Source organism: Myotis myotis, unplaced genomic scaffold, assembly GCF_014108235.1.
Source record: "Myotis myotis isolate mMyoMyo1 unplaced genomic scaffold, mMyoMyo1.p scaffold_m19_p_3, whole genome shotgun sequence".
NCBI classification, from domain to species: domain Eukaryota; kingdom Metazoa; phylum Chordata; class Mammalia; order Chiroptera; family Vespertilionidae; genus Myotis; species Myotis myotis.
In genome coordinates this window covers 153,298,912-153,321,596 of record NW_023416335.1, presented here as the reverse complement: position 1 = coordinate 153,321,596, position 22,685 = coordinate 153,298,912, and the positions used below count along the sequence as shown (strand labels likewise).

The 22,685-nt window shown below is 41.2% G+C and overlaps 1 protein-coding gene and 1 pseudogene across 2 annotated transcripts in view; one reads left to right on the top strand and one right to left on the bottom strand.

Annotated features, from left to right (window-relative positions):
• TAFA2 (TAFA chemokine like family member 2) overlaps positions 1-22,685 on the bottom strand; it is a 469,616-nt gene that overhangs the window by 336,171 nt on the left and 110,760 nt on the right. The gene's annotated exons all lie outside the window — the stretch shown is intronic.
• On the top strand, positions 8,697-9,262 carry LOC118651999 (annotated as a pseudogene).

Below are 22,685 nucleotides of genomic sequence, written 5' to 3'. Positions count from 1 at the left end.
AAGCAGTTTGGACTGAGAAAGACACCAGATTACAGCTCAGTGTCTATGTTACAGCTGTGCACTTCTGGCGAGGAGCTCTGGCTTCCCGGGGGGGGGGGGGGGGGGGGGGTGCCTTGGTGCAGGGCACCAGGATTCCAACGCAATTTCGGCCCAGGAGCAACAAGTAGACCAGAAATCCAAATGGCAAAAGTGTGTACAGTGACAGATTCTATGGTTAACTACAACTCAAATACAGAAAATGTGTCTGCATGCACACAAACTCAAATATGGACATGATAGTAAAAGATTTATACTTTGCTTCAGCTTTCTTTGTCATTAGTGCCTTAGATTTAATATAAAGACTTTCCCATTGTGTTGGCATCAAAGTAACATTTTTAAAATGAAGTTTCAGAACACTGAAAGCTAAATTTCAGACCTTGCTAAACCGGAGTCACTTCAGTGTCTTCCGTGGAAAGGAAATGTATACAAGGTACAAGTCACTTGCAGCTTTAGCTCACTGAACCTTTTTTAAAAAGAAAGGGACCGTGCTTTACTGTAAATTGCATTTTAAAGCAGAAGCAATATAATTGTCCTTCTGGAATCTCATAAACTTTGAATAAAAATGAGCAGTTCACACTTAATGCTTTGTTTTATAAAGCTCTTCCAGATACTTCAAGTGTGAAAGCTGCTACTTTACATAAAACAACATTCTATTGTATAAAACTAGCTTCTAAATGGATAACATTTAGGTACATTTCATGGCACTTTAAAATGCATTGTTTCTTGGACCTGCCTTTATTGGTGATGTCTGTAACTCAATTATAAAACAATTTAAGGTCTGGAAACATGATTTCAACACAATCTTATTTTTAAAACAGCATTTTTATCTTCTAAATATATTTATGGTACAAAAGTTACTTTCAGACATATAATAGGTTGACCTGAATCACTATAGCAATTAGTATTTAACCCATAGACTCAAGGATGATTGGAAAAGTCCTCCAATAGAAAAGAATCTCTCTGACTTTCCACATACCACCTACCACTTACTACAATGATAAGTACAGGTAATTTCACCTTGTTACCACTGGCATTAATTTCAACCATCAGCAGAATTAAACTTATCAAAGATGATTATGTGCTATGCAGGTCACAATCACTGTTCTGCCACCATCTCAATGACAAACTAGAAAGATTGCCCCCCCAAAATTTTTTAAGTGTCTGTATCTAAATAATTTTCAATAATAGAAATCAATAGTTATCTAAAAAGACAGTTATCAGCAATATAATTATATTTTAGATAGTATTTTTAAAACTGTAGGTTGTGATCTATTTACTAGTGTGTCCCCAAATCAATTTAGTAGTTCACTGTGCCGCGCCAGGATGGCCAAGGGTGAACCTGAGTGGGGATGATGAAAGGCTTAGAAAAGACAGACATGAGAACAAAAGCTGGGTCTTGGTGGGACGCTGCCCTCTCTGATGGAGAGAGACAGCAGCCACGCCCACAAGCCGTGTCTTTATTTTATAGCAGATGCCACGAGGCAAAGTAAGGGCATGATCAAGATGTTTACAACATTCTCATTGGTTTCAATCCCACTCCACTACATGCACCTGAACTCTATCACTCAGGCACGTGGGGCCACGTGTTCGGACCACAGGCTCAAGCTCACAACTATAGCTGTGGGCAATAATTGTGCTGGGACGGCTCTGCCATCCAAGCTGGGACTTGCACGTGGCAATGAGAGGACTGTGCCCTCTCAGTAGTCCAAGGCTTGAACCTGTCCAAAATACTCTGGCCATGCCCCATAGTTCACAACCTGCATTTTTATTTAAATTCTTTATTGTTTAAAATATTACATATGTCTCCTTTTTCCCACACTGACCTCTCCCCAGACGCTCCCACCCCCCAGCACAAGCCCTCACCCCCCTACTGTCTGTGTCCATTGGTTATGCTCATACGTATGCATACATGTCCTTTGGTTGATCTCTTACCCCAACCCTCACAACCTGCATTTTTTAACTTAAATGATAGAATAGAATAAAATGGAAATATTAAAGCCTATCACATGTAAAGTAAAAAATGGAATAAGAAGGAATGATATAATAATGCCCTATAAAGATACTATAAAGAGTATCTTTTCATAAAATGTCTTTTTCACCTACAGTGTTGTAGATAAGCTGCCAAGTGGCACAGGAGAATGAACAGCCAGGCACCCAGAGGATTCAGAAAGAGTGCCTTTATATTCACAGATGCACTAGTGCAGTGACTCAGGGGAGTCAGTCTCCAAAGCCTGAGCACCGAATGCAGGGGGAGGGGAGAGGTCCTTGGGGAAGTGGGCCTTTCCATCTTATCCCCTTAGTTTCTTTGTCTCCCAAATATGGACCAGGTTTCTGGACTTTTTGCAGGCTGTGCAGCCCCCCTGGTTGGAATGGGGGAAGTGAGATTATACCCAAAGGCCTGGCCTGGCTGGCGCCAGCACTGCCAATTACCTCTGGGGCTTGTATATGGATCATGGTTTCTGTAAAATGGAAGTATTCAGGGAAACATGTTTTGCATGGCTAGCTGGGACACAAGCGGAAAGAGGGTTGGGGCTAGCAAGCATATGTATCGGAATGCAGATTGGGGGGGGGGGTGCCTCAGGCTGCCTTCACACATGACTATTTGTGTGTATATTCAATTGCATTTAAAATCTATTTCTTATTATAGTAACTGCCAAAAACCTTTGTAAGTTAATAGAGAACGGTTATGCATAAATTTAAGTATAAAAGTAAAATGTAAACTCTTGACTCTTGTTACATTTTACCTATATAGTTCACTTCCCACACAAACCCAAGAGTTTAACACACTTCCACAATATCTAAATTTCTAACAAATTTAGAAAAATAGTTCTGTGCATTAAAGTTCAAATTTTCATTCCTGATATTGTGATTTACATTTTTGAAAACTGGAAATAAAGGTTTTCTCTTTTATTGCTCTGTCCCCTTCCTCTTCTAACTCCTTCTTTGAAATGTTGGTGGGAAGATGGGGGAGATGTTTAAAGTTAAGTAGCACAAGGCAACCTACACATTAGTTAGCTTGCTTGCTACCTAGAAGTTTAAAATATTCTTTTTCAGTTCAGCAATCAATATGCCATTGTAATTGTCAATATTCTCTATGATTTTCAAAAATGTGTATAAAATATTATTCTATGTAAGTAACTAAGCAGAATCCCTAAACATACTTATAAAAGTTAACTTGATGTGTGCCATATTATCTTACCTAATAATAGACAAACATGCAAATTGACCATACCTTCGCTATGCCTTAAGCCACGCCCACTAGCCGATCATAGCGGCTATATGCAAATTAACCCAACCAAGATGGCGGCCAGCAGCCATGGAGCTGGAGCAAGCAGGAGGCTTGCTTGCCCCAATGATGGAGGAAGCCAAGCTTCCCGGCCAGCTCTGAGCTCCACTCAAAGCAACAAAGTATCAATTATAGAGGTAAGTAAACCCCAGATACCTGCTTCCAACCAGCCGTGAGCAAGAGGCTTGGTTGCCCTGGCAATGGAAGAAGCCAAGCTTCCCACCAGCTGCTGCCTCCTCTCAAGGCAAAAAGGTTTCAATTATAGAAGGTAAATAAACCCCAGATACCTGCTTCCAGTTACCATGGCCACGGAGCTGGAGTGAATAAAAAACAAAAAACAAAAAAAAGGAAGGCTGGGAGCTTCAGTCACCAGGGGGCTTGGTCAGTCTGAAACCAGCCATCAGCCCCTCACCCAGGCTGGCCAGGCACCCCAGCGGGGACCCCTACCATGAAGGGGCTGTGGCCAGCCTGAAAACAGCCATCAGCCCCTCACCCAGGCTGGCCAAACCCCCATGGAGTGAGGTTCCCCACTGGGGGGGGGGGGGCTTGACCAGCCTGCAAACAGCCATCAGCCCCTCACCCAGGCTGGCCAGGCACCCCAGCAGGACCCCCACCCTGATCCAGGACACCCTTCAGGGCAAACCAGCCGGCCCCCACCCATGCACCAGACCTCTATCCTATATAGTAAAAGGGTAATATGCAAACTGACCCTAACATCAGAAAGACTGGGAATGACTGGTCACTATGATACACACTGACCACCAGGGGGCAGATGCTCAATGCAGGAGCTGTCCCCTGGTGGTCAGTGCGCTCCCACAGGGGGAGCTCTGCTCAGCCATAATCCAGGCTGACAGCTGCCAGTACAGCGGTGGTGGTGGGAGCCTCTCCTGCCTCCTCAGCAGCCCTAAGGATGTCCAACTGCAGCTTAGGTCTGCTCCCTCCTGGTAAGTGGACATCCCCCGAGGGTGCCGGGCTGCCAGAGGGATGTCTGACTGCCAGCTTGAGCCCGATCCCGCGGGGAGTGGGCCTAAGCCAGCAGGTGGACATCCTCCGAGGGGTCCCAGACTGCAAGAGGGCATAGGCCCGGCTGAGGGACCCCCCCCCCACGAGTGCACAAATTTTTGTGCACTGGGCCTCTAGTAATTAATAAATATAATTGGTAGTAGTAGTACCTGGTCTAACCAGACACTGATAATGAAAGTGTATTAGCAGAAAAAAAAATTGTTCTGAAACTTCAGGCTCCTCTACACTCCTCACTTCCCTCACAACATACCCATTCTCCTGGAGTTCCATCTCAGATATCTACATCTTTCTCGGGCTGATTAAGGCAAACACCGGACACTTTTGTTGGCTCTGATATAGATCTTAATACCTGTGGATGAACAAACTCTTTAGCCATAATCCCCCAAAGCAATGATGTCATAAGTGTTTGGCCAGGGAAATGGAAGAAGACTTGGCTTGGGGTGGTGAACACACAGTACAATATGCAGATGATGTTTTATAGAATTGTATGGTACATCTGAAACCTATATAACTTTATTAACCAATGTCACCCCCAATAAATTCAATTTAAAAAAGACCTCAGAGATATTGATTCATGTGATCCCTCATAGAGGACTAAACCGCCAATATAATATCAAAAATTCAAAACTAAACAAAACAAAACAACAAAGCCTTCTTACTTCTTAGAAGTGGGACTGGGGGGAGGGGATGACATGGTTTCTAATACTTTCCCACAATAAAATTAGCTAGTACTTTTCTCAGGGCTTTTCTATCTAGTTCCTGAGAAAGAAAAACCTGCAATTTTTTTTTCCCTTACTGTCCTTTTCAGACTTTGGTGTTAGTAGCAATACTCTAGCTCCCGTTGTTATTCTCTGGAAAAGTTTGTGGTGGAACATTGGAATTACTTATTCCTTGAATGCTGAAATAAATTTACCTATAATATCTTCAGGGCCTGGCATTTTATTTGTGGGAAGATTTTTATAAACTAATTTAATTTTATCAGGGCTTATAAAATATTTTTAATTTTTTTTATTTCTTCTTTAGTTTTAGTGGAACGTGATTTTCTAAAAAACACTTTTCACTTTTGTCTAAGATTTCAAATTTAGTACCACTAAATTATGCATAATATCACTCTGATCTTGTTCATTTCTCATATCCCCTTTTTTATTCCTAATAACTTTTTATTCTTGCTCTCTTTTTCTCTTGATCCATCTTGCTAATTATGTTAGTCTTTCCAAAGAAACAATTTTTCACTCTATTGACCCTATCTCTTAAACCATGTTTTCTTTCTAAATTGTGATTCTGGTTGGGTTTATTCCTATCATATTATATTGTATTCTATTTTCTTATTTTTTATGCTTGCTTTCTTCCTTTTTTGCTTTAATTTATTAAGATTCTTTTTTGTTCCATTTTTTAGTTTACTATTTTGGAAATTATATAATCTGTCCCCTTTTTTTTGAGTCCTACCCTTGAAAGCTTATTATGTACACTTAAAAAGGTAAAATCTAAAGTTAATCTGTATTATTACCATCCTTTCAAAAAAATGTATAAAGAATTTAGAATACTTCAACTCATCATATTCTATCCTCAATTATATGCTACTGCCAAATATTTTTGTCCTATCATTTATCCACACTAATTACACATTTTTACTGATTCCTGCTTCAGGTATTAGTTTAGCTGTAACCACAGTTTCTGATTTTCGTTGGCCACCATTCCTTCCTGCATTCTGATGTCCCTTAAGAATAATTTTTAATTATATCCTTCAGAATTTCCTTTAGTAAAGAATCTGTTGATGGCAAGCTCTCTCTTTAATTGCCTAAAAATATATCTTCTTTTTGTCCTTATTCATGAAAGAATAATTTGCTGAATAATAAATTAGAAACAATTGTTTTCTTTTTAATAATTTAAAATATTGTTCTGCTATCTTCTGGCCTCCACTCTTGCTACTGGAAATTCAACAATGTCATTACTTTGTAGGGACTCTGTCTTTCCATTGAGCTGATTATAAGATCTTTGCACTCTCATTATAATGAATGGGCCTCAGGTGTACATTTCCTTTGTTTACTTGGGATTCCTTGGGTGATCCTAAACCTAAGATTTCGTATTTGTTACCAGTTTTTAAAAAACCCCACTAACTCTTCAAAAATCCCCATTAACTCATTCTCCTCCCTCATCCCAAAATTCTGAGTGGATAGATGTTACACCTTTCACTTATTATTTTATTTGGCAATACGTATTGTGTGCTCACTAGGCGCCAGGGACTGATTCAGGCACTTGGAAGACAGCAGTAAACAGTCAAAGCCCTTCAGAGTCTGAGAGATCAGGCAGACAGTACATGAGTAAGTACATGATAGTGAGTCTAGTAGTGCTAAGCTTCGCATCGCATAGCCTACCTTTCGTGTGCTGTCATCTCTTTTTCCCTCTGTGCCCCTTTCATTCATTCATTCATTCATTCAAGAAATAATTGTGAGCACCTACTATGAGACGAGCAACAGGTTAGGCCCTGTGATTGCTGTACTAAACGTAAAGATCAGTGTAGTGGGTGTGATAGGGGGATTCACACAATAAACAAATAAGTTAATAAAGAATATATCAGTGACTAATAAATACAACGAAAAAATAAAGCACGGCAAGAAATATCAGATATGCAGAAGCAAGCAGGGGTTGCTCTTCTACCATGGATGGTGAGGGAAGGCCCCCCAGAGAAGGTATCATCTGAGCAAGAACCTGAAAGAAGTGAAGGAGCAGCCATGTAACCATCTAAAGAACGTATTCCAGGCAGAAGAAACCGAGGTTAAGTTCATTCTAAATAATTTATTCCGCTCTCTCTTACAGGCCACTCATTCTGTTTTCAGCTATGTCTACTGTTTAGCCTGGCCACTGAGGTTTTAATATCAATTTTTATATTTTTCATTTAGAAGTTCTACTTACTTTTTAAATCTGTTTGATCATTTTACAGTCTCTTGATCCTTGCTCATATTTTAATCCCATGCTTTATTGCTTCAAACTATATTAAACATATTTATTATATATTTTGTGCCTGATAAATTCAGTATCTGAAGTACTGAGGATTATTTATAGCTGCACAAAACAGTATTACCACAAACACAGTAACTTAAGATAAAACATCTGTCATCTCAGTTTCTGTGGGTCAGGGCTTTGAGCATGGTCTAGCTGAGTCCCTTGCTAGAGGTCTCACAAAGCTGCAATCTAAGTGTTAACCAGGGCTTTTATCTCATCTGAGACTCAATTTAGGGAAGGATCCCCTTCCAAGCTCATATGGTTATTGGCAAAATTTAGTTCCTTGTAGCCTTCATGGGTGAGGCTCTCAGTTTCTTGCTGGCTGCTGGCTAGAGACTGCCCTCAGATTCTTGCCCTGTGGCTTCTTCCATAGGATATCTCACTACATAGCAGATGACTTCTTCAAAGCTACCAAGGGAGAGAGTCTCCTCAAAAGATGTGCAATATAGCCTGCACCTGTGTGGCTCGTGGTTGAGTGTCAACCTATGAACCAATAGGTCAGGGTTCGATTCCTAGTCAGGTCACATGCCCAGGTTGTGGGGTCAGTCCCCAATGTGGGGTGTGCAGGAGGCAGCCGACCTATGATTCCCTCTCATCATTAATGTTTCTATCTCTCTCTCCCTCTCCCTTTCTCTCTGAAATCAATTTAAAAAATTTGTGCAATATATTATGTATCATACTCATAGAAGTGACAATCCATCCCTTTTGCTATATTTTACGAATTAAGAGTCTCAGGTAGCACCCATGCTCAAGGAGAGGAGACTACACAAGGATGTGCATAGCGAGCAGCAAGAATCACAAGGCCACATGAGAGTCTGCCAGCCGCTGGGCCTGATTCTGTTGTGTTTCAGCTGGTTCTCTCACATGGGGCCTTGTTTCAACTTTGAGGTTATTTTTTGTTAAGGAAATTCTTGGAGGCATAGATATAAGAAAGCTCCTCTAGAAAAGATACAGCTTTGCTTCTACCTTTTCTCAGGAAAAAAGAAATCGAGAACATGTTGAAATGAGCTCCTGGTTAAGGTTTTTATGAACCACAGGCGTGGCAAGAATTCAAATTTCAGACTCATGTGAGAGCCATACTGTTTTTACAAATTCTCAGGAAGGGCTTTTTTCCCCCTACTACACAAAAGCAATGCCAAGACAAGCATACGTTTTTGTCGTTCTGCACAGTGGGTTTTTACTGGTTTGCTGGTTAACTGAAGATGCAGTGCTCTGGTTTCTAAAACTGCTCACTTTGGCTGGGTCTTCGTTTTTGTCTCCTCTTGTCTGCCCTAAGAAGCCATCAAATAGAAGTTCCCATAGGCAGATGCCGCTAGCGATGTCATAAGCATTAAATAGATCCTAGCCTTTTGTGGGTGGTGGCGAACGCGGAGAGAATGTCATGAAGGCCTCGGGCACGCTTGGAGAGTACAAGGTGGTGGGGCGCTGCCTGCCCACCCCAAGTGCCACACACCACCCCTCTACCGCATGCACATCTTTGCACCTACCCATGTTGTTGCCAAGTCCCGCTTCTGGTACTTTGTGTCTCAACTAAAGAAGATGAAGAAGTCTTCAGGGGACATTGTCTACTGTGGGCAGGTGTTTGAAAAATCCCCCCTTTGGGTAAAGACCTTTGGCATTTGGCTGCGCTACGACTCCCGCAGTGGCACCCACAGCATATACCGGGAGTCCAGGGACCTGACCACCGCAGGCGCCGTCACCCAGTGCTACCGAGATATGGGGGCCCGGCACCGCTCCCGCACCCACTCAATCCAAATCATGAAGGTGAAGGAGATTGCAGCCAGCAAGTGCCACCGACCAACAGACAAGCAGTTCCAGGACTCCAAGATCAAGTTCCCGTTGCTGCTCCAGGTCCTTCATCGCCAGCGCCAGCCACACTTCACCACCACAAGGCCCAGCACCTTCTTTTAGATGCAGGGTCTCTCCGTCCCTTGGTCTACCCAAATAAACTCTTTGGGGGGAGAAATAAAATTATTATATATATATATATATATATATATATATATATATATATATATATATATATTTTTTTTTTTTTTTTCCTAGAGTAGGGTTGTGAAAGGGCAGTCATAAGTTGTGAGGGAAGAAAAAAATGCTACATTTTAGTATAATCTTTTCATATAATTTAATCATATCATCACCAAGAAGTTGCTCATATTATGAAGTATAATCATTCATTTTGGAAACTGGAGGCAACACAGGAATTAAAAAGCTATAATGTCTCGAAAAAAGTAAGATAACATCATTCATTCATTTATTTTATTTGCTGAGTATTTATTGAGTACCTACTAGGTATCAGATCAGACAATTATCTAGCTTTTGGTGACATGTCAATAGATGTAAGTGACAAAGGTCCTTGACCATAGGGAACTTACATTCTAGTAAGAAATTTAGTAAGTATAAGGACATAAAGCTATTTCTTAGAAAGATGGAAAGATATGGCAATAAGAAGCTCAAAGGAGGCTCAGAAAAATAAATATAAAACATAAAATTCTCATACATGGCACTTTACTTAGAAGTAGATTTGACCCTTCATTTTCAAAAACAAATATGTTCTTAAAATTCTTGCTAAGTCTGTAATAACACACTATATCCTGTAGGGTGGACTCAAGCTTCTTGCATCTGGATGGGGCACTAAAGGATAAAATTAAACTCATTTCTTCTGACAAACAGAACACAATAGAAAGCTCAGAAATGCACAGCAAAAGAAACCATCAACAAAACAACAGGAAAGCCCACTGCATGGGAGAATATATCTGCCAATGTTATCTCCGATAAGGATTTAATCTCCAACATTTACAGGGAACTCCTACAACTCAACAAAAGAAAGATAAACAATCCATACAAAAAATGGGCAAAAGACCTAAATAGACACCTTTTGAAAGAGGACATACAGAAGGAAAAGAGACATATAAAAACATGCTCAAAGTCACTAATCATCTGAGAGATGCAAATCAAAACAACAATGAGGTACCATCTCACAGCTGTCAGAATGGCTATCATCAACAAATCAACAAACTGACAAGTGCTGGAGAGGATGCGGAGAAAAAGGAACCCTCCTGCACTGCTGGTGGGAATGTAGACTGGTTCAGCCATTGTGGAGAACAGTTTAGAGTTTCCTCAAAAAAATTAAAAACGGAACTTCCATTTGACCCAGTAATCCCATTTATAAGAATATATCCGAAGAAAACAGAAACACCAATCAGAAAGGATATATGCATCCCTATGTTCATAGCAGCACAATTTATAATAGCTAAGATCTGGAGACAGCCTAAGTGCCTATCAGCAGATGAGTGGATTGGAAAACTGTGGTACATATACATAATGGAATACTACACTGCTGTAAAAAAGAAGGAATTCTTACCATATGCAACAGCATGGATGGAACTGAAGAGCATTATGCTAAGCAAAATAAGCCAGTCAGAGAAAGATAAATATCACATGATCTCACTCATTTGTGGAATATAATGAACAACATAAACTGATGAAGAAAAACAGAACCAGAGTCATAGAAGCAACGACTACACTATCCAACCTATGAGGGAAGGCAGGGGGTGAGGGAGTAAGAGATCAACCAAAGGACTTGTATGCATGCATATGAGCATAACCAATGGACACAGATGGGGGGCTGGGGGAGCGGTGAGGGCATGTGCTGGCAATTGGGGGCGGCCGGGGAGAGATAAATGGGGGGAAAAGGAGACTTATGTAATACATTAAACAATAAAGAACTTAAATTTAAAAAATATATAAACCTATGCATATATGGTCAATTAATTTAGGACAAAGGAGTCAATAATTGGAAAAGGACAATCTCGGCGTTGTAAAGCTCAGACTTCATTTCCTGCTGGTTATAACCAAAAGGTCTTTCCCAGTTTTTAAAGGCCACCACGTTCCTTAGCTCATGAGCCCCTTTGTCTGACCTCAGAGGTGAGTCCCTCTCACACTAGGGAACTGTCCTCCTATCGCATCTCTGACCAGCAGGGAAAGGCGGTGCACTCTTAAGAACTCATGTAATTAGACTGGGCCCCCTGATAACCCAGTGAAATCTCCCATCTTGATCACATCTTCAAAGCCTCTTTTGCCAATGTTACTGACTGAACGTCTGTTTCCCCATAAAATTGATATGCTGAAATTCTAGCCTCCAAGGTGATGGCATTAAGAGGTGAGGTAGGGAGATCATGAGAGAAGTGCGCTCATGAGTGGAATAAATGCCCTTAGAAAGAGCCACCAGAAAGTTCTGCCTTGCCTTCGTCGCTATGTCGGGGTATAAAAAAATGATCATCTGACACCTGGAAAGGGTCCTCATCAGAACCTGACCATGCTGACACCTGACCGCAGACTTCCAGCTCCCAGAACTGTGAGGAACAAATTTATGTTATTGATAGGCCTGTTATTTCTAAGCCCCTCTCCCTGAGTCTACGCTATTGTGCTATAGCAGCCCACACGGACTCAGATAGCCCTGTAAGGTAACAGTCACAGTTCTGAGTAGCAGGACACAGGCATCTTTGGGGGGCCTTTATCCTGCCTACCACACAGCCCCAGTGACTTAGCTCCAGGGTGGTCCTTAAGCAGTAAAGTTATACTGGCTACAAACAGAGGCTGCGTTGGGAAAAAGAAGGAAAGAGCTTTCATGGTCTCTTTTGGTCATGCATAGCACAAAATGGAAGACTTCAAATAACTGCCATCATTAAATTCCCAACTATTATATAGAAGTAATTTCAGAAAGTTCCAAAGGAGGAAATAAACTTCCTACATAAAGTAACTGGAATAGAACCTTTTTATTAGGATGCCCTTATTTTGGAATACAGAACTTACTTTGCAAGCTATGTACTATTAAGTTCCCATTACATATTATCAAAATGCTTTATGAAACAATAAAAATCCAAATCTATCATACCAAATCATGTTACAATAGGGAAATATTATTTGTTTTCATAAAACCGTTAATAATGGCAATGCATGTGTGTGTTTTTTTCTTTCTCTAGGAGTATGCTTGATTCTCTCTTTTTTGTGATACAAGTGTTTTCCATTAATTTAACCTGAAATGGCAACTTTACAATGTTCTTTGTGATTTCAGAGTACATTTATTTCTGTCCATTAGAAGATTTGCTTTGGGTTATTTTAGTATTATTTAGCCACTGTAGTCTTCTTATCAGAATTGCTTTCTAGAAGGTAAAATTGGTTATAATCTCTGACTATTAAAGTTTTCCCCACATTTTAATGTAAAATATTCCTGCAATTTTCAATGCTAATCTATCTAAGTCAACATCATAATTGGACTATTTATGTAACTACTTTGTGTTATGAATAACTCCAGGAGCCATATCTTGCCATAAAATTCTTATTCAGTTATCTGCTAAAATTTATCTGAGGAAACAATACGTATTCCAGATTTAGCTTAGGGTAACCTTTAGTTAATGCCCTTGGATCTTTTTATAGCAATAAAATCCATTCAGAATGCAGCACCTTTGAAAGAAAGATAGATACAATGAAATGTTCATCTTGATGGTTAACCAGATTATATGTTTCTGTCTATTTCACCAATGAATGCTATTCACATAGTAAATTATTCATTATCCAAATGAGAATAAGGTATTCTGATATATCGAATATTATGGTTAATGCAACGTATAAATATCCTGCAATCATAACCTTTAGGAACAAAATTTAATCATTAATAACATAGATATTCCCAGAAATTAAGCCAAATACAAAGAAAGCCAATAGTTTTTGGTTGTCACACCTAGGAAAGCTGGACACACACACCAAGTAGATTTGACAACTGTAATGCTTAAGAGCAAGAGACGCAACTCTGGAGAAAAGCAATAATGAGAGGAGTTGTTCCCTTGTTCTGTTCCTGAGAGCATGTGAGGTGCTTAATATGCAGCCTTAAGACATTCCTTACAACTGCTGTGTAACTTACGTGGCATGACCACTTTGGAGATGAGGAAACTGAGGCTCAGAGGCAATTTTTAAAATCTGATTTAGGTCAAATAACTAATCGAGTTGGGATTTGTGAATCGGAGTCTGAGCTCAAAGTTCATTATCTTTCTAAAATTTACTAAAAATTTTAGATGACAGTTGAAAACACCATTACTCTTTAAATTTAGAGGGAAAGATACTTTTATTTGGAGTTTTAGAACAAATAGACAATTTTGCCATGTCATGCCACTGTACACATAGATATAAAAAAGTTCATATGTCAATTTTAAAAAACTATAGCTATCAGACAATAAACAACTTTACTATGCTTTTCTTATTAACATGTTGCCAGTATAACATTCAGAGTGAAAACAGAGCTAGCTTAGGAGCCAAAAACAATAGAAGGAGACGAAACAGAAAAATACAGAGCATCCAAATCTGTTGGACTTTGGTTTCCAAATGTGCCTTCGCTGGATTCAGCAGAGAGAATGCCAATTCCTAAAATGATTATCCAAATTTTTAAAAAGTATTTTTCTGTTCAATATAATCATTGAGTTTTCCATTTGTTTCATATATAATACAATTTTAGGCAAATACTGAGTCATATCACCAAATTGTATTTCCCAATAAATAACATTGAGATACATATTTGTTCACTATGTATGTTACCGATCCATCTGTAAACTTGAAACAAAATGACGGTAAATCACAACTATTAAGTGCGTATAATGTCTATATAATTCACAGAACTTCCAATAACTGTCACCATAAGAATACAACTGATAATCCTCCCAGTAAGTCTTCTATTGAATTTGCACAATATTATGAACTAAAAGAATAATTTATGTTGTCTGTATTTTCCTGTCACTTTTCTTAATGTTGTTAAGAATTTCTACCATAATTAATCAATATTAATTTTACTATTTAACTAACAATATTCAATACTATAACTGAATGCTACATATACTATTACTTTAAGTAGCTGGTTTTGCTATGTTTTAACACTATCCTAAAAGCACTCCCTCAAGATTAGAAAATCATACAGCCTTGCTTTTCCTCCAAGAAATTTAGTTCCCAAATCCAATTATGTTGCAAGTATTTTTTGCAAATTATTTTCATGAGTACAAGCTTTGCACGAAATCAGAATGTAATTCAAAGCATACATATTTTACTAAAAAAAAAAAAAACTCATTAAAGTGATACACCTGACTTCCAGAAAAAAACAAAAAGCAGTCAAAATATCAAAAATAACTCTACGGGAGTAAACAGGAATAACCAGAAACCTGTTCCAGGCAAAAGTTTGATAAAGAATCAATCATTGATCATAAGGTAAAAGGCTCTTGTTTTCCTGCCTAGTCTCACTAATAAAAATACCATAGCGATGTTGAAAAATGGTGCAGTTGAAAACTCCAAATCCTACGCAGACTTGCAATAACAATATTCAGACTGAAAACTGCCATACTATCTGGGTAAAGGCCCAGAGCCTAATATATTACAAAACTTTTTATTTATTTATTCTTATTGGCCTCTGTATTGTGGGCAAAAATGGGTCACATGCTAACCTGACTACTTCAGGGAAGGCCTGTGTGTTGGCCTTGAAAACTCAGAGACCTAAAGTAACCTCAAAAGATGGTCTGAAATTAATACTTTTTAAATTAAAAAGCAGTTTATGGTGGTTAGTCATGTCCTAGGCTGATATCTTCCCTGACAAAGGTCAATCTTTACCTTAATTGAGCCTATTGTCTTTTTGCATCTAAGGTAACATATATCATTGGAATGTCAAAGTAATTTTTCTTCTTTCAGACCCTTCCTAGCACAGGCACTGCTCTGCCTAGACCACCAATCCCTTCATTGCTATTGAGTTAATTGTTGACTGTTAACTATCCTGTACCACCTATATAAAAAATATGTGTCTGTCATTATACTTTTCATCCAATCCCAGAGGTTTCCCCACTTTGCTTTTGCCCGCCTCCCTAATCTATCACTAATAGATTTTATGTAACCCACTTATGTCTTTTGATTGTAATATATAAAGGAAGGTACTGCCATTCTCTGGAGCATTACCTCAATCCATTGAGATTCTGCTTCCCGGCAATTGTCGACAGTTTGGCTCAAATGAACTAACAAAAATTCTTCACAGATTTAAATGTTTCTTACATTAATAGTATCATCCAAAAGACATCAGGTGTGGTTAATTTTTTTTGAAGAATAGTTTTATTTGTTTGTGTGTCTGTGTGTGTGTGTGTGTGAGAGAGAGAGAGAAAGAGAGAAAGAGAGAGAGAGAGAGAGAGAGAGAGAAAATAAAGAGAAACCTCTGTGTGAGAGCAACATCAATCAGCTGCCTCTGGCACTCCCCCTACAAAGAATCAAGCCCAAAACCCAGGCATGTGTCCTGACCTGGAATCTAACCAACAACTGAAAGGCGCGCCGCCCGCCTCTCCGGGCGGTGCGGGAGGAGGAGTCTGGCCGCTGGGCTCTGGGATCCCTCCGCGGCCGCCGGCCTCCCCGGAGCGGGTCCGAGTGTCCGGACCAGACCGGCTGCGTAGTGGCCGGCGGCGGGCCGAGCGGTGGGGCCGGGCGGCGACCGACCGCGGGGGAGGTCATGGGAGCGGAAGGCCTCACCGCCTGGCTCTTCCCTCCCTTCCCCTGTGGTCGGCTCCCCGCTTGCCCGCGCTGGGGCCGGGGGTCCATGCGGCCCTTGGGGCCCGGTCGGGGGGCCAGGCCTGCGTGGGCCAGCCGCTGGGCCCCATGGGGGGGGCATTGGCTCCCCAGCCCACGGCGGGAGCCCGGCGTGGGCTGCCACCCGCCCGCTGCCCCCCGGACCGGGCTCAGTGCAGCGGCGGCAGCGGAGTGGGGCGCGTGCCCTAGCTCGGGGAGGCCGCCATGCTGCAGTGCACCGGCCCCATGGGCGGGCCTGCTCCGAGCGGATGCCGCTCCTCCAGAGCTGGGCCGCTCCACCGGCCGCACCCCGTTTGCTGGGCCTGTGCCGCCCAGACGCGCTGGAGTCCCAGTCTGACCGCAGGCCAGCTGCGGGTGCTGTGCGGGGGGCCGTCCTGCCTTGTGGTGAGTTCGAGCGGCAGCGGCAGGAGCCGGGCAAGGACTGCGTCCTCCATCTTGCCTTGGGTCCTCCATCTTGGGACGGAGCCATGTGCGCCCTCCATCTTGCCTTGGGTCCTCCATTTTGGGATGGTGCCATGTGCTTCCTCACGGGAAGAAGCCGCTACTAGCCACACCCAGGATTTCTCTGGACTAACCAATAATAATCAAGGGAAGTGCACGCCATCACTATGACCGACTCGCGCCTGGCCAATCAGCGGGGACCACAGTCCCCTCTCCTGCCCTCACTCCACCCCCCTTTAAAACCCCCTGTCCCATCAGGCGTCTCTCTCTCTCGGCCACTGGAGCTTACCGCTGCATCGGTGAGTGTGGCAGGGGAGCCAAACCTAGGTTTGAAGTAAATGACTCTTTGCTTTTGCATCGGACTGACTGGCTCCCTGGGGGTCTTGGGAACTTTGAAATCTGGCACAACACAACCTCTCCAGGCCAGGTGTGGTCAATTTTTAAAATCATGCAGTTTGACTAAGCAAGAAGCATTACATATGTTGATATAAAATATCTCTCTCTCTCCCTCTCTCTCTCTCTCTCTCTCTCTCTCTCTCTCCCCCCCCTCCCCCCCCCCCCCGTGTGTGTGTGTGTGTGTGTGTGTGTGTGTGTGTGTATGCGTGTGTGTTTAGTGGGGGATGCATGTGAGGGGCTGTTATGATTAATGGGAGTGAAACTAGAACTCAGAGTTCTGTATGTATGAGATTTCATGTCAAATATAAAATTTACACCAGTAATCAGCCTTATTATCCATAAAATGATAAAGAAAAACAAGTTCTTTATGGTATGTCAATAACAAACACACCAACAGCCTCCAGAACCACATCACTTTATATAACAGCTGATTGCAATTACAGATGTCAGTGTAATCTAGAGAGTACGAAGGCATGTAGAAAAATCTTGAGAAAAATGCCGTCATTTCTGTGTGACTAGGAATAATAATTTTTCATAGAGAAAAGATACTGTGAATTATAACTGAAAAGTAAAAACAGGTGAATTGCCCCACAAACAAAGGCTGATAATTCTACTTTTCCTGAAACATCCCTTTCTTTAATATATTTTTATTGATTTCAGAGAGAAAGGGAAAGGGAGCGATAGAAACATCAGTGATGAGAGAATCATTGATCAGCTGCCTCTTGCATGCCCCCTACTGGGGATGGAGTCTGCAACCTGGGCATGTGCCCTTGATCAGAATCAAACCCAAGAGCTTTCAGTCCACAGGTTGACACTCTATCCACTGAACCAAACTGGCCAGGGCTGAGACATCCCATTTTTTTAAAAAAAATAGTAAAGTATCAGACAAACATTTACTCTCCTTAGAATATCAAAAGGAACTTTCAATATCAGGTGTTTTCTAAGTATCTGTGCATCATTGAAAGGCAAATAAAACATCACACTTCACAATTAGACTTGCATTTTAAAGATATTACTTAATCGACTCATTTGAACTGGACAATGTGTCTCTTTATTACTTTCCTTTTTAATAATTTTTTGTCTTACTTTTTTATTTGTTTAGGTTCTTCCAAATAGAAAGATTAGTATCAGATCTCTAATTCTATAAACTCCATTCCACAATTCCACAGAGGCTCAATTCCACAGCCACTGCACTATAATGCCTTTTCCCTGGCTTCTACAAAAATAGAAATACGGTTTATTTACCTCCCTCACTGAGAGCAGATCTCTGTGCAAATTTTAATTTCTTTTTTCTTTTTTGTTAATCCTCACCTGAGGATATTTTTTTCCATTGATTTTCAGAGAGAGATGGAGAGAGAGAGAAACATTGATGTGAGAGACACATTTACTGGTTGCCTCCTGCACACACTCTGACCAGGGATGGGAATGGAACTGGAAACCCTTTGGTGTTCGGACTGATGTTCCAAACACTGAGCCACACTGGAAATATTGTGATGAATAATTGTGATGTCCTTATTAATACAATTGAAATGGGGGGACTGGAAACTACAAAAGTGAAGCTTCAAGTATTTTTAAATTACAAATACCCTGGCATGAGCTGACTTGTTCTCTCAGTGACCTCTGTTTAATCCCAAAGGCACATCCTCTGTTACCTGTGTAAATCCACCACATAGGCACCTTGGCACTAGCAAAGTTGTAGGAGGGAGTAGTGGGAGAAAGATGAGATGGAATTCTCTTTTCATATCCTCACCTCTGTTCGCTTTTGAAAAGCTGAAAAATATCAAAGCTAAGCTATTTTTCCTGCTGGCACCCTAAGAGTAATTATCTCATCTTCCACCTGCCTCCTAGGAATAGGTGTTACAATAGTTAAGCAAGGGGCTCATCTATCATGCCAGTCAAATCATCAGATGGGCTCACTTTCTGTTAGAATATGGAAATGAAAAAATTCACAGACTTCAAATATCATTCAAAAAATTCAATTTACAGGAATTCTCCTTCACCAAGCCAAATGTTATCTTTGACTTCACAAAGAGGATTTCAGGTGTTTTGAACTCCTCATTGTTCAGAGCCGCTGGAAAATGAGAACCTGCCATCTGCATGATTGCATCCATCAGAAATATTGATGCTCACAGGTAATCATTTAAAAGCAGAGATGATGAATTCCTACTGATTGAAGTCATCTGTGTTCCCAACATCAATGCCCACACCGATACATAGAAGCTACTCAGAAACCGTGAGCCCGAATGTCACCAATTTTCTCCACGTTTGAAAAGTTTCTTGTGTGGGGACATTGCAAAGCATTTACTCTCTAGAAAGGAACAAAGCCAGCTTGAAAAACTCAATCACAAAAGAAGTAGAATGATTTTGTGTCACAGTTTCCACAGAAGGGATTAGCTTAAGCTAGTGGAAGCCACCATTACATGGCTTTGGGGCTCCACACTGGTCACTTACTCTCCTTCACTCCTTTCTTATTGCTCCCTGACAGCCTGTTACTCTTTGTAGTATAACCCTGGCCATAGCAACATCCCTAGTGACACAGGGGCAGGACATAATCAAGACAGAGGTTTCTTTAAAGGTTTGTCTTGTTTCTTTTCTGGGTATCACTGATCTGGTATTCTTATGATGAGTTCAAAGAGACAGAAACAGCATCAAAATATTTATCCTGTAACAATAGACAAGAAATGCCTCTTAAACCACCTAATGACACTAGCTAATGAGTTGAGCAGTTCCTAAGTGCCAGGTACATGTGTAAACATATATATGTTGAGTCCAAGTATTTGTTTCTTATGCTTGAAAAAAAAGAAAACAAATAATATGTTACTACTCAGGACTCAACTGCCTTGGATGTTTGAATTTTAGTTCTTCTACATGTCACGACAACACAATAGTGACCATGCACGTTGCTTCAGCTTCTAGGTGCATTCCTCATTAACATTGTAAGATTTGCTACCATATTTAAAAAAAACATTTAATTGGATTAGGTATCATGCTTCTTATGGCACATGTGTTATTTCTAATATTTATAATGTGCAAGGTGGTCTGACTTCTTGAAGACATTTATACACTTGCTTGCTAGTCTTAGGAGTAATTAATTTTTCCATTAGTTCATTCATTCATTCATTCATTCTGTACCATGTGAGACTTGCTCTCAGCAAGAAAGTAGAGGAAATTCCAAAGATTTAGAAGTCAGGATTTTTTAAAAATATTATTGCTTATGCTGCTTTATTTTCAGAATATTACTGGGAAATTTAAGTTTAAAAGGTATAGTAAATAAAGTATAAGAGTTAGCACTAAATGGCAGAGACTTTCTTAATCTCAAACACTGACAGAACTGGCCTCTTTTTTGAGCAAACATCTTAGGATATAATTCTTTCCATAAAGACAAAGTGTGTGTGTGTGTGTGTGTGTGTGTGTGTGTGTGTGTGTGTGTGTGTGTGAATAAGAGAGAGAGAGGAGGAGGGGGAGGAGGAAGGGGATAAGGAGGAGGAAATAGGGTAGGGGAGAGAGAGAGAATATGCTACAAAACTCTGCACCCTCTCACAGTCCGGGAGCCCTTGGGGGATGTCAGACTGCCACAGAGGCAGGAGAGGCTCCCGCCACTGCCACTGCACTCACCAGCCAAGAGCCCAGCTCAGGGCTTCTGGCTGAGTGGCACTCCCCCTGTGAGAGTGCACTGATTGAGTGTCTGTCCCCTTGTGGTCAGTGTGCGTCATAGTGACTGGTCATTCTGCCATTTGTTTGGTTTGCATATTAGCCTTTTATTATATAGGACTAGAGGCTCAGTGCATAAAATTTGTGCACAGAGGGCGGAGGGTCCCTCAGCTCAACCTGCACCTCTCCAATCCGGGAGCCCTCAGGGGATGTCCTACTGACGGCTTAGGCCCGCTCCCTGTGGTTCTCTGCTGTCTGCGGGGCCCGCTTGACCACTCCCGGGTCACCACGGGCAACGGCCAAGCAGGCCCTGCTCTCAACAGCTGCTCCCCCCTCCTCGGGACTGGAGGTCTCCAGCGGGGCTGAGAGGACTGGACACTGCCATCTTGTGGCTATGGGTGCCGCCATCTTTGTGTCGGAGTGACAGTTAATTTGCATATTACTCTTTTATTAGATAGGAAAGGCTTTAAATTATACCAGCCAGGGACAATAACCACATAAGCAAATATACTCAACAATCTGATCTTTCACTTGATTTAAATCAAGTGAAAGACTTTTGGTGGCATCTCTTTAGCTAGGGAATTTATATGGAATGCTCCTTAATAATAGAGAAAGTAGCATAGTTTCATTGTTTTACCTCTGCTAGTAGTTAGGCTACATCTGTAGTAACCAATGAGTCATCTGAACACAAATTCAGAAATTATTTGTAGTGCAAAAGAAATACCCATAGAAAAATGCCCTCATTATCATGGGTTCTGACCTAAAGGTTAAGGTTAAATAACCATGAATATCATTTTAGTGCATCATGAGGTATCAGTACACTCTTTCGTGTGTTTTTTTTTCTCTTTTTTGTTTTTCATGTCAATTTTGTAGGGATCACTATACAGTTTAATATAATCTCATCATCCATCTCTTTGTTATAAAACATGAATGTTTCAGCTATACCAAATTTCAAATACGAACACATGAAAAAAACTGGCACAACCTACCATTAATTAGTGTCCTCAGATAATTAATTAGAGTAAGTCTTGTTGAAGATACAAACTACAAAAAATATATACCCCAATATAAAGCAAAAAATAGTCTTTCAAGAAATAGTATTAAATCTGTCATAGACAGGCACTGTTCTAGATCTTGTGACTACAGTGATGACTAGAACTTGTACAGTACCCTACATGAAGCTGAGAGCCTAATGGGTCAGAGAGTGATAAATGCTATGGAAAGATTTACAGTAGCAATGTGAAGGAAAGTAACAGGAAAGCCCTCTCTGAGAAGGTGGCATTTAGGCTGCAACTAGAATGTCAGGAAGGAAACAATCTCATGAGGATAAGGAGGTAGAGCTCTCTAGGCAGAGGGAATACTCAGTGCACAGGATTTAATTGCAAATAAGTTGGGCATGTGGCTACAACAGAGTGAGCTCTGGTGAGAACAGGACCACAAAAAAAAGCTCAGAGAAGGGGGAAGGTCATGGAGAACTTTGTAAGCCCAAATAAGGAGAGTAGATTTTCTTCAGTGCTACATGGGGAGCTTCAAGGGGGAGTGACATAATCTCATTTACACTTTTAAAATCCTGTATAATAAAAGTGTAATATGCTAAGTGTCCGACTGACCAGTCGACCATTCAGTCGACTGCTTGACCAGTCGCTATGACATGCACTGACCACCAGGGGGCAGACGCTCTGACCCTCTCTACTGGGGTCCAGTCGATCCGGACTGGGCGAGGGGGCCAGACATGCCCTGGAACCCTCCTGGAGTCCCTCCCCAGCCGGCCAGCCCCCATTGACCCCGATCTGGACTAGGTGAGACAGCCCCGATTGGCCCCGATCGCTGGCCAGGCCAAGGGACCCCACCCATGCACAAATTCAAGCACCGGGCCTATAATATTACTATAAGATGTTCTTGAGGATGAATTGTTGGATAGCAGCAATCCAAGGAAGAATTACAAAGAGATATCATGCTGGCTTGTACTAGGATGCTAGGAGAAAGAGAAAAGGCAGATTTGGGGTATGTTTTGAATGGAGGGTTAACCATAACTGGCTGTTGGGATAAATGTGGGGAGCAAGGATAGTAGTGCCAGTACTAAAATGGGGAAGACTAGAAGAAGTAACTTTATGGGTGTGGGGTTAATACAGTTTTGTTTTGACCATGTTCTGTTTGACATGCCTAGGCACACCATTTCTTGGTGTGTTATCAAGTAGTATACTTCACTACCCTCATGTTTATAAAAATTAAAGGGAAGTCAGAC